We start from the raw sequence: 12,171 nt of genomic DNA on the forward strand, positions 1-12,171 counted from the left end.
TTAAGAATTTCTTCTGGGAAGTACCAAACTAGTTTTGTGTGACCAGAGATCACGAAGCCCTCTAAATATATTGAACTGTAACTTTTGTCAATGCACTCAAGAGATAAACAGCTGAAAGAATTTCTTGTTAACATGGGTTTTGGCACGGATGTAAAAGCACCACGGCAGACGTATAAAAGTTGCTTTCGTTCTCTGCTTTGTCTTGTTTCTTTAACCTTCAAAGTCATAAAATGTTCCTTCTTTTCTCTTTTCGCTCTTCTCTCATCCATTAAACCCAGCTCTTCTGTCCAGACTGTTCTGCTTGATCAGTCATGAACACAACACAGTCATGGTTTCTCTGTCCTCTATTTTCTCGTCTGCTGAAAGGTAGAGATTGTTCTTATCAAAGTCATAGTTTACTGACAAAACTTGTTGTGAGAATGTGAATCTGAGCCTTGTTTATAATGCGTGCGTATAGGCACAGATTTGATCGTAGAGTGTGCATGCGCAGAAACCCTCGGCAACATTCATATGTATAAAAACGGTCTTTGACGTGAAAGAAAACTTAGCACCACGTCAGTATCTGACCAGACAGAGGGGGGAAGTGGAGTAAAATGAGCCATTTTATAAAAAAGAGGCCCAAGTTAAATAAAAGTATTTAATCTAATTTCAGGATGTTTCATATCAATCTAAATGATAAGACACATCTATGACATATGGTTTTAAAAATATGGTTTATAAAAAAGTGTTCTTGTGGCATGTTCTAATGGGATTTTCGTGCCGTTCCCGGTGTAGACACGCTGTAATAGTTTATTTATTTTTTAAAGCTAACTTAAACCAGAAATAACCAAATAAACTTTACATGGCAATATATTTAATTTGCAATATCTTTCGGTTTGCATTAGAGGTGTTGGGTTCCGGGTTTTTTGGAGTTCACTCTCACATTTGGAGTCGAATGAATCGACACTTCGACTCCATTTGCTGCCATTCAAAATGGGCTCAGGAATATGAATATAAAATAAATGAATAGCACGTTTGGGAACTTTGGGCTGGCAACCAAATTCCAAAGTCATTAAAGCAATACACAACCATTTGTGCAACAAACACCATCGCAGAGAGTTTTTTTGTGCTGTCAGACCAGTTACTCCTTTCTGGTCCTAAACCGATGTGGTTTTCCAAGCGCACGCAGCGCAATGACATGACGGCCCAGGTGTAACCGTAGATAGACTTATGATAAAGCTAACTCATTTTGTTTCCTTTTTATTATTTTATCATTTTTATATTGCATCGATATTGAAGAGATACAGTTACACAAATGAAAATGTTTTGTACTTAAAGACACCGCGTTTCATTGTTTTGGCTCCATAAATGTGCGCTAAACAAGCCCGAAACATTTTTTATTTATTTTTATCAATAATTTATATACTCACCCAAGGTTCAACACATTTGCTAAAAAGGAGAAAAGATTTTGAGCCTAACTTGATGTTTCTTAATGTAACATTTCTGTGTTGAACAATAAAAAGTATTTAAAAGGCGAATTGATACGTTCTTTAAAGAGAAATATCCATATTGACGGAGCTATACATTGACGTCTAGCTTCCGTTTTCATATGTTGTGTGTATACCTGACGCTTGTTTTTCCATCAAAAAGGTGCATGACGATTACGAACACGTTCTGGTGACGAACAAGGCAGTTTTCGTTTTGTTCCAATAGGATGTTGTCTCCTCTGCCTATGAGCTTTCATCAACGCAGAGGCGGACGAAGTACACAACTTCCTTACTTGAGTGAAAGTACAGATACTACTGGTCAAATATTACTCCACTACAAGTAAACGTTGTAAAGACAGATTCTTACTTTAAAAGTACTCAAGTATTATAAGTAAATTTCCTTTATGTCAGTAGTTGTGCCATTGTTTTATTGTCATATACCTTATGCCTCTGAAGTAACCTACTGAATACACTGAGTAGCTCACAGTATCAGTGGTATTAAGAGCCCTACATGTTTAGCATATATATGTTTAGTTTATATGTAATCCTGTATGATCATTTAGCCTAATTATACTCATTAGCCCCCTAGGCCTATATGTATTCATGAGCAGTATTTCGTTTTTTGAACATTCCCTTTACCAGTTTTAGCAGCATTTTACCAGTAGTAAGTTCTTGCATATAGTAAAGTGTAGAAGCCATATGTTGGATTCATTACCATTGTATTATCATAGTTTAACAACAAACATGAACTACAACTACTATAATGAAACTATGGTTAATGTTTAGTCACTGTGGTTTTACTGAAAATACCATCCCTGCTTAAAAAAAACTAAGAATTTGTGAATTAGAATAAGATTTTCTATTAAATTCCTCTTTTTAGTGTGTTTAGGGTTTTACTCCAATTTTGAATGAAAACTTTCCATTTTGACTTCTGAGATAGGCGCAGGCTCCCCGTGACCCGAGGTAGTTCGGATAAGCGGTAGAAAATGGAATGGAATGGAACTTTCCATTTTCCATTTTCTCTGTCATGTAGTTCAAGGTGTATGTGATGTTAGAGTTAACACTTTAGCCGTTATGCCGATCATTTTCATGACAATGTCTTCAATGATCTTTGCAACGCTCGTTTTAAGCAATGCGGTACATAGTTGAAACCACATATGATTACAATACCAAACCTTAACATGTGCCTTTTTCGTCTTTTATTGTTCTATTTGCCTTTTTAGAGGGCTTTCAGCTGTGTAGTAGCAGTGACATTTACATTAGTTTAGTGGGGAAGATCCCAGGGTTGCCAGATTTTTGTAAAAAAATCATTCAAAGCTTGCCGGAACACCACAAGCTTAGAAAACTTAAATACTTGGCAACAGTGACTACATTTGGACCTTTTTATAAATGTAGTGGACAAAACAAAGTATGATATTTGTCTTTCAAATGTAGTGAAGTGAATGTCAGAAGTACCCCGAAAAAAGAATCCTCAAGTACAGATACTCAAAAACTGTAGAGTTTACTTTGTTACTGCTCACGTCTGTGTCAACGTCATTTGATTGATGTTTGCACTTTTTGGAGCTTCAAAAATGCCCATTCACTCCCATTCTACTGCTGGAAGTAAAATGATACGTGGTGGTAATTTAACTTCGACTGCATAACTCTTCATGAAGAAAGTCATATTCAGTCAGGATGCATTGAGGATGAGAGTAAAACATGGGGAAATTATGTTTTGCCTGTGAATTATCCCTTTAAAAGGTGAAGATTTGCACATCATTTCAAGATCATTTGCAATGTACGTTTCACATCTGAAAGAGAGGCATACGTTTCTGTGTGTGCGTTTGTTCCATGAATCATACGTAAGCTCTTTGAGAAATGATTGAACAGTCAAATTAAGGACGATTTAGGACAACATTTTTTTGGACAATATTTTTTAAAGAGGCCCCAGGTCTGCTTAAACTTTTGCTGAGGGTTTCCAGGCTGTTTTCAACTTGGCTCTTTCAGCACATTTCATAAAAGCCTATAGTAGGCTATACAGTAAGAGCCTGTTTCAAAGGTTTTGGCATTATCTGTGGTGCTAAGTATGTGAGTGTTAGGTTCTGTTTTATTACTACAAATCCAACAGATTTATATTATGATGTGCACTGGTTGAACTGAATAAAATCTCGATAATCCTATCAGTGGTATCTTTGTGAAGATATCTCATATCTGAAAAGCTCATGTTATTTACTTGTTGTAATGAGCTTTGAGAACAAAATATTATTTTGGTTTATTAGCTGTGGGAATGAGAGCATTTGAAGTATAAACGTTTCAATATATTGAGTTGGAAAATTTGAGAGTTTGAAGTACATTTTTAATGTAGTGTTCAATTTCACAATGTACCAGCAGTGAAATATTGTGAAACAAGATTTAGCTTCAATTGCTTCCAGCCTCGCTTAGAAAACATCCAATGCCAAACCGTCTATGGGAATGTTAGGAACAAACAATAAGCTTTACGTATTTATTTGTTCATAGAAGTTTAATGGAAAACATCTACAATGAGTGAACGCTGAAAAGTTCATTTACCATGTGAAAAACATTGCATGACTTTTTAGAATCTGTCCATTTGGTTGATTCACAGCCACAGACTTTTTTGACAAAAGGCCAAAAGTCACCGCAGGCTGTTTATTCTTAAAAACAAGCAATTGCATTGCCCATTAACTCCTGCAAAATTACAGAGCAAAGTGACCGTAATTGTTGAAATAGCGATGATGATTACATATTTTGTACACAGGAAGTACAACTCACAAAAGATGCAATGTGTTTACAATTTTCAGGATTGATATAATGCTTTGTTACTAGGCCACCAGAGCATAGCTTTGTGGAATGGAAGTGTGTAATTGAAGGACAAAGGGTGTTTTAGACATGTTTGTTTTTGGGGAGCAGCGGGAGAGTGTGTATGTGGGCTGGGAGTTTTGCCAGAGTGGAGGCCTGTGGTTGTCCTCTTGACCACCCATACTGGGTGCCTGGAGAGCACAAAAATGTTCCCCTGATAATGCAGGCCCACCACACAGCCTGCCTCTCAATGATCGTTCTATGAGAACCTGTACATTGATTTCAGATGCAATACTGTTATTACATATTCATAAATATCTCCTATAACAAGCAATAAATATAAGAATATCTAAAATGATCAATAATAATAAAAATCTTGAAATTGATTTATTACCATTTAAATTTATAATAAGAGATTTATTTATACTTTTATAATAGGGGCTGTTAAATGATTAAAGTGAATCAAATGAATCGAGAATTAATCACAGCTCCAGAAAGAAATATTTAAATTTAACATAGAATTTATCACGCAGAATAACCATAGAGACCGTACTGTTGAGTAAATGACAACTGAACTTTCTGTTTTGAGTTAACTTTACCCAATGTTTTTATTTAAAATGGAAATATGCAATATTTTTAAATGGAATTATATTCCAAACAAGAATCTAAAAGTGCCACCAGGTGGCGGTAAATGTCATTAATGAGTAATTCATTTGTTGTGTGCTTGGAGACAGTTTTGCTTTGCAGAATTGAAAAAAAGCTGACTTTATTTGTACAAAACATACACAATATTATAACTTATTATTAATCTGTTGTAAAAAATCAATTAAAAAATCAATTTGGGACTAAAACAACTTCTTATATTGCGCTCAGCACTTGTGCTTAACTCTATCATATCATAAGATATAAATATGAGACAAAACCTCAAACTGGGCATATCTTAAATTTGAGGAACATTCTGACTGCATTCTATCATGCAGTGGTGTTGTTGCCTTCTGCAGCTCTGGACATTCACTGACTCTCTCTCAGTGATCAACTGAGTCGAGCGAGGAGTGGAAAAGGGGGCCGCATTGACTTGTGGGAAGCCATGGCATGAAGCCTGTAGTTAGCCTGGTCGATAGGACATGCTGCCTGGGAGGGTAATGCGTATTTCTTAATCTCAGGGTGGACTGAAGTTGATAAACAAAAATGATGTAATAAAACAAATGTGGTCAAAATAATGTGAAATGGGCAGATGTATTAACATGTCTTTTCCTCTCAATAAGGCTGTGGAGGTGTGATGGATGAATCCGTACTGAAGTGCACACTCCATATAGGCACGTATATTTTGAAAGGTGCCTGTGAACGATCGGAATGTCTCTTCCGTTTGGGCCGGGTAACAGGACGTAACAGCCTCTTCTGTTCCGTCTTCTTTGATGTGTTTGTTCAACAACAAAATAGCCAGGAAAATATATAAAAACTAAACAAACAAATCATAGGGCCAGGGGTAATATACATATATATCAAATATATCCACATTGAGATAACTCCTTTTTTAAATGCAATATATATACAATAACCTTATAGCCTATGTATTACAAAATAATATTGTTATTAATATTATATGTAATTATTGATTTTCCCTAATCAACATTCCTTTCTCCTTTGTATACGCATTATTTACACAGACTATTGTGGATTATATAAAGGCATCCATAAACTGGAGTTATTTTCAAAGCTATGTCATTTTGATTTTTCCTTTTTATGAGCATTTTCCTATGTCTTGCAGATCTTAAAGGGCCAATAAAGTGCTGTGAAATACCAGGAGATGACATGAGAAGACTGAAGACTGAGAAATACTTATGGTGGTCACAACAACAACCCTAACTTTCATCCAGAAGATACTGTTTATGGAGTCAGAAGAGAAGAGACTAAAATCTTTATGTCATTTGTGAACAATAATAGCAGTTGTTATTCCAGTGAGGTAATGGCAGATGAAGTCCTGCCAGAATATGTTGCGCTATCCATGGCCTGCTTCCTGTTGTCATTCAGCAAGATACGGCAATACAGAGTTGTATTGCACAAGTGACAGAACTTGAGACAGAAACCTCACATTAATTGAAGACAGTAAAAAGTGAGGTGATTTTGTGGACCAGACATATTGCTGGCTGGAATGTCTTGCAACAGTAACCATTAAAGGAAAAAAACACAGTTTTCACATCTTTAAGTTATTCAACATACTTTCTATCTGGCACGGAATACAAAAGGAGTAATCTGATCATATCAGGCAGTGGTCCTCATGTACTTTTATAATATGGCAAAAGCAGCTTGGACATTCTGCTAGATAACTTCTTTTTCTATTCTTTAGAATAGAGAATGTCAAAGTCTGTACAGCTGACAAAAGAGAATAAATTATGACAGAATTATTTGGGATATACTGTCCCTTTAAATCTACCAGAGCAAACAAGACAGATAAAGAATAGATTCAAAAAGAAGGGTGGCTGTGGTTGGTTGAGTTCCTTTCTTTCTCCAGCAAGCCTTCATTCATGCTTTATTATTGTTGTTCTTGAAACAGTGGCCTATTGAGAGAGGTTAAGAAAAACCATGTGCTATAACCATTTATATCCTTCATAAATTATTTTATATTTTACTCACCCTCAAATTGTTCCAAACCTGAACAAAAATCATTTGTTCTGAACAACACAAAGGAAGATATTTGGAAGAATGTTAGCAACTGATATTTCTGGGACACCATTGACTTCCATAATAGTTAAATTACTTAATATATTTTTTTTCTGTTGAAAACAAATGGAGATATTTTAAGAACAACAAAATCTATACATGTTTAAGACAACTAGGCGGGGGTTATTTATGAAAGATTTTTATACCCTCAACTCTTCAAATGTATTTGTTCATTATTTCAGAAGAAAAATAGCACAAACAAAACCTTTCACAAAGTTTGTTTGTAAAAAAGTTTGCAACACTTTCCCACTTTGCTTCACTTTACCATCTTTTGCTACACCTGCTGTGTTCAAGACACCTCGGATTTGGGATATGTCCCACCAAAAACTCGGAAGTAGTGTCTGGATTTAGTAACATTAAAAGTATTTGGTAATATTAAAACATTTATGTTCCTCTTTACAAATCATTACAAGTATCTATTAGAATTAAAAGAGTGCTGTTCCAAAAGTGTCTATGTATATGTAAGACTGATAAAGGCAGTTGGATTATTCTGTTGTACGTCTATTAAAAATTGTCTGTTGAAAAATGTCAACGTTAACAAAATTCCTGCAAGCATTGATAAGTGTTGTTGCATACTTTAAAAATGCAAGTAAAAGCACTTACTTCATATGTTTAGTTAGAGATCATGTATAGTCTAGTCTTAGTTTAGTTCTCTCTTGGTGTTTTTTAATGCACTTGTTTGAGATCTGCTCTATCAAGAAGCTTTACAATCCTTTTTTGTTACTAGAAGATACAAATTAACGTTGCTGCAAATCAAACACAAAGACTACAAGCTATCAAAATGTTGTCAATACAATCAAAAAAGGCTGACAGGAAGTATGGCAAAATAGATTTTATCATCTCTCTAAGTCCCAAGGAAATAAACAAAGTGATGAAATGGGCCAATCTAATCAATATCTAATGAAAATCATTTACAAATATTTGTTATATGTTTAAAACTCTAAGTGCGCCCAACCCCTGACTTTTCATAAACCCTCAGGGAATCGATAAAGCATTGTAATTTGTGTAATAATTCGCCAATCGCTGACCAAGAACATTGGGTACCCTTTGATATGGACTACTCTATCATTGATATGTCTTAAAGAAATCTAAAGGGAACTATGAAGCTATGGAAGTTTAAAGACCTTTTTCACATTTCTGGACTAGTGCTGTAGATAAAGTGTACTGTGTGCTCAAACTCTAAAAGTCACAAACTGATCTCAAATCAGCTTCACACAGCTTCACATAGCTGCATAGTAGCTGGTATGTGCAGACATGTGTGCAGTCCACACCAGATGGTGGGGTCAGCACCTTGTTCTAGGCTAACTCCAATTAGCTTCACTTCCTCCCTAGCCTACTATAGGACTGTGTATTTCAACAGCACATTACATGAAAGCAGCACACAATATAAGAGAATATCCACTAGTAGGCCAACCCAAAATCTCCCTTTTTTATTTCGTAGCTCCTCGCATTTCAGGAAAGTAACAGAATCTGAAATCAGATGTCGCTTGTTAAGATTAAGAGCAAGAGAAAATGAATGGTCTGTGGGAGAAAGAGGGCTTGCAAAGTGGTCAGCTCTGTCACACGCATCTTTAAACTAACAGAAATTAAATAATTAATAATTCTTTAAATAATAATTAAACAGTGATGGAAGTGTGGAAATAGAAATGCTTGTTTTAGGGTTAGGCTAGCAAGAATGTTAAAAATATCATTTTTGTCTCCATATTTATCATAACAATGATTCGAAAAATCTGATATGAGTATCCACAACTTTCCAATAGTAGGTACAGTTGTTGTGTATATTCTGCAATATCCTGTATGATGAGTATTTTTTAAACAAAACCGTCATCACTACTATCACTTTATCTTCTATTGCTCACCCCTAAACACCAGCAAGCCATAAATCTTTTTATAAACAAGTTTTAATGACAAATTTAATGAGGGAAGCATTCTATTTCCATGTTATGTTTGCCCTCATGCTCTGAGACTCAGCAGTTATTTTACCAGTTTGTCTCTTGGGTATCCTGGTGGGACATATGAATGCTGACTACTGTTCTTGCTCATATTGTAGGACTTTGTCTGCACCTCCTGGTAAGGAAGGCTTTTTTTTAAATACCTTGTAATCCCTCGGGTCCTTTGATAGATTTTGCAGATGGTGATGTACAATTGAGAAAGAATTTGGACAAATTTGAATAAAGAGAGAATATGTCAGGAAGATCAGGCAGAGGCGATGCTATTACAATAACAATGTATCCATTTTGATGTATTGTAATTTTCCCGTCAGTTCTTTCACATGTAATAATTGTGTGTGTACACACAGAATATATACTGTATATATATATATATATATATATATATATATATATAAATGACACATTGGCTTGTTAATCTGGTCTTGTAGATTCTGACGTGGCTAAACTAGTCCTCGGATGTTTGCTTGACACATAAAAAAATAGAAAACTATAGCTGTGTCCAGGCTGTGAGATCAGATTTAAGGCGTTGTCCTAAATATATTTAAATGTGTGTATTTCAGGTAGGAAAAGAGTGTGAGTGTTCACATACACCCAGATCAAACTTTAACAGGACTACTTACAGTACAGTAAATTGTGGAACACATTTGTAAAAAAAAATATTTTTACTAGTGATTTATTTAAAACAACTCTAGTAACATGATTTATAAAAAATGTCATTAAAAGTGCAAATATATAAATGTAATTATATTAATCAATTCTTAAATAACATAAAAATAATGTTGAGGTTATAACTTACAATCAATATATTTCCTGTTGGCTTTGACGAAGCAAGGCATTGAAAACAATCACTTTTAATTACAACAAGAAAAGAATATGGGAAGATGAGTTCAATCTCTGCAAAAGTAAAAAATATTACAAAACAAAAACAAACTTACAAATAAACCATTCAACAAAACATAAATAGATAATAGCAAATTACACAATGTGTCATTTAACTATATTAGAGATTGGGTTAAAGAATCGTAAACAATATGAGGTTGTCATGCCACCTTGTGGACAAATTCCAGTTTCTCTTGCAGGGGTAAATGAAACTAAAACTTTTAAATTAAATTTGATTTAACACTCTGTTTATTGATTTTGTTCAGAATAATTAAAAAAAATTAATAGTTAATATAATCATAATTATTATATAGCAAGCAGTGCAGCCAAGTAGACAGACAGGCAATACAATTATTCCATCTTATTTTGTTTGCCGTGTTAAGTGGCAGATTCTACATCCATTGTTTGTTGTGTGATAATTATTTTAAGTTTCTGGCAAAACAGAAGTAGGGTCTGGCAGTGTCTTGTAGATCATTCATGGGGCTCAAATCTGTAGACTATGATCATGACAGATCATCACTTTCCAGCTATGGCTGTGGTCATCATGCTTGAGCATTAGGCCCAACCGGAGCTGTGTCTGTCAGTTTCGGGTGTCTTCAGAAGCCAGAAGATGAGACATGGAGACAAATCAAGCTGTTTTTAACATAGATGTCGCTCTCATATTTAAAAATCAAGATATGATCGAAGCTTTGAGTTTGGTTGAGGTGACTCCTAAAGAATAAACATGTTTTTCCAGGTAAAAAAGATGACCTACAATTGAATGTGTGATGACTTGCCTGCGAATGTGTCTCTGAATTAGCCTAAACCATTTAGTCAAAGTCAGACTTGTAGCTGTTTAGAGATGGCCTGTTTAGTGATTTGCCTAATACTATAAGAACACAACTGGACATCCATCTCAAAAATAATTTTGAAATTGAAATATCTGATGTCATAAAACCTGTAATCTGAGACAATGTGTTATATTGCACCCTTATGTTCCCTCTCTGAAAAGTAACTTCATTAAGGAGAGAACGCGCTCTAGTGTCTGACGCACGCGCATCATTATTGAATACAGTTCGAGACCCCAAAATACCACATTCTAGGCTAGACTGAGATTGCTTTTGCTCTCGTTCACTCTGAAACTGACTGAGGTGATTTACGCCATCATCACTTTCTATCTGGAATCAGCTATGATAAGCCAAATATGTAAGCATTCTGAGCCAGAGAGGCAGAACTGTGAATTCGTTTCATGCCTTGGTAGGTGAAATAAAGAAATTTCCTGTGCGGTGGATAGATGCTTATGTGAATAAATGCATCCTTCAGATCGATTGATGTGAACCAGTAGTTCTGATGACTTGAGCGAGAGAGAGTGGCGTATGTTAACATTCTGAATTTGTATTTCCTTAAATGTTTGTTCAACACTCTGAGGTTCAAAATTAGATGAAGCGAGCCGTCTTTTTGCAGAACTTGGGAAATTAAGGTAGTAAAACTCCTGAGTAACCTACCCTTCTTGGGGGATAAAAGGAGGGGACCACCCTAGGGGACACTGATCAACGTAGTATTATGACATGCGTAATGTTATTCCTACATTCTGTGTATCGTTTATGTTAATTTATTAATGTAATTTATTTTAATTTAGGCTCCTCACTAACGCCCTGATGGCACAATTCAATATGAAGGGGAAGGGAAAAAGTGCAAGAAATATTTGGAGAAGACACAGGTTTATAGAGCAATAAAAGGTAAGACCATATTTCTTGTTGACCAAGGGAAGATAATTATCTCCTGGCAATCTGTGAATAATGATATGAAATAATTTAAGAATTTAATTACAGAAAATAGTCTATTTAGTTTCAAATAATATAATGCAAAACACAGTGTATGTTATACAGTAAAATACTGATAATAAAATACTTCTAATAAATGTAATACCCTTTATTACAGCTGCACCATCAGTGCCAAGACCATTCAGTCTGTCACTTGGCAGCTCCTTTTTCTGTATGACATCTTTTACAGCAGCAACAATTGTATCAACTTTACCATCTTCCACAGATGCCATGTCAAGAAACTGGTTAAACACTCGTCCTTCTTTGTCTACGTATCTGAAGTAAAGTGACGGTTCATGGCATTATTCTAAGGTAGTAACATGTTCTTGTTTTTGTTCACCTTTTAACTGCTCCCATATTCATACCTGATATGTACGTCAAGCTGCCGGTTTACAGAGACATCCGTGGTTTGTAATCCATGAGTTGTAAGTGTGCCCTTGCACAGATGTGGTAGTTTTGACTTATTGTATTAATGATGCTGATTGTGTCCCCTCTTGCCCCCTGTTAGTCGTGGTCTGGCGCCCACTCTGGGCTGCATGATAAATAAAAGCCTTT

This window comes from Triplophysa dalaica, chromosome 17 (assembly GCF_015846415.1).
Source record: "Triplophysa dalaica isolate WHDGS20190420 chromosome 17, ASM1584641v1, whole genome shotgun sequence".
In the NCBI taxonomy this organism is placed as follows: Eukaryota; Metazoa; Chordata; class Actinopteri; order Cypriniformes; family Nemacheilidae; genus Triplophysa; species Triplophysa dalaica.